The sequence below is a fragment of the Pteronotus mesoamericanus genome, unplaced genomic scaffold, assembly GCF_021234165.1.
Source record: "Pteronotus mesoamericanus isolate MK-2021 breed Mesoamerican mustached bat unplaced genomic scaffold, CSHL_Meso_final scaffold_174, whole genome shotgun sequence".
Classification (NCBI taxonomy): Eukaryota; Metazoa; Chordata; class Mammalia; order Chiroptera; family Mormoopidae; genus Pteronotus; species Pteronotus mesoamericanus.
This window is the reverse complement of record NW_026555309.1, coordinates 24,881,351-24,882,610: the sequence shown is the minus strand read 5'-3', so window position 1 is coordinate 24,882,610 and position 1,260 is coordinate 24,881,351. Positions and strand designations below refer to the sequence as shown.

The window sequence follows — 1,260 nt, the reverse complement described above, 5'->3', positions numbered from 1 at the left end:
TGTTCGCTGGATGAGAGAAGGGCCTGGAGTGCCACCTCGGAGGCCCACTACCAGCCTTAAAGGCAGGACCCCTGGCTCCTTCCAGGCAGGGAAAGGCAGAGCGGAGCAGTGGAGAGGCTCTAGAACTAAAGGTTCAAGGCTCAGGTGCCCACTCCTGCAGCCTCCATGGCCCACCAGTGCCCCAGCCTGTCTGCTCTGCTTCAGGAAGGGACCAAAGAAGGAGGCTGCCACGGCCAGGCCCGGCCCATAGCTGGGGGAGCGCATGAGTGTGGGCAGAAGAAGGGGCTTTCAGGAAAGAAATAGCAGGAGCAGAGAGAAGGCCATGAGAGTACAGGAGAGTTCCCAGGGTGGGGCAGGGCTAGCGAAGAGGGGGGCTATGGCCACGTTGCGGTTGCCCTGAGAAGGCTCGAACCACTTCTGCAGGCACCGCCTGCTGCTCCTTTGCTCAGGGCTGGCCTTGAAGGAGTTGTTCCAAATCTTCTCACACAAGTCAGCCGGCGTGGGGAAGTAATGGGGGACAGGATGGCCCGGGGCCCTTGCAGGACAGTGGCTGTTCCCCTGACTCCAGTCCCAGCCGCTGTGCCAGTTGGATCTGCAAGTGTAGGATGTGTGGCAGTCTGCCCACCACTGCTCACAGTCCTCCCAGCATCGCGGTGCGTCCAAAATTTGCTCTCTCTATCCCCTTGGGGCCACCTGCTGGATCCAAGGCCCCAGGTTTGGGGAGCACTCGTAGAAGCAGACGGCCTGGATGAAGTGCTTCTGACAGTCAAGCATCATCAATCCGCAGTGAACGAGGCTGAAGTCATAGAGCAGGGACACAGTCAGGTGGGCTTCCTAGCTTATGTTGGCCGAACAGCAGGCATTGTCTTTCCAGGGGAGGCACTCCTCGTAGAGCCGGTCTTCTGGGCCGGGCGCCTGTTTGTGGTGCCTGGCCTTCATGCAGACATTGAGCAGCTTGTCCCCAGCCCAGATGGGCGTGGCTATCCACAGCCCTAGTGAGAGCTGCCACCACCAGTCCATGGCCCATTTCAAAGCAGGCCCCGCTCCTCCCACCTCCAGGTTTTGTGAGGCTTGGGAGCAGTTTTCCTAGATGAACCTCTTGCAGGCAGCCCAACCTGGAGTGCTCTCGAGGACAGAGTAAGCAAGAACTATGCATGATGACCATGTTAGAGTGAGACCAGTCCTGATCATTTCCTTCATGGGAAGTGCTATATTAGGACAGTGTAGGTCAGGGCGAGGCTCTCCAGATGACCTGCTTGT

At 58.7% G+C, this 1,260-nt stretch overlaps 1 pseudogene; it reads right to left on the bottom strand.

Moving 5' to 3' along the window:
* Nucleotides 1-288: 288 nt before the first annotated feature.
* LOC129084055 (sperm-egg fusion protein Juno-like) lies at nt 289-1,029 on the bottom strand (annotated as a pseudogene).
* Between the last annotated feature and the right edge of the window lie 231 nt (nt 1,030-1,260).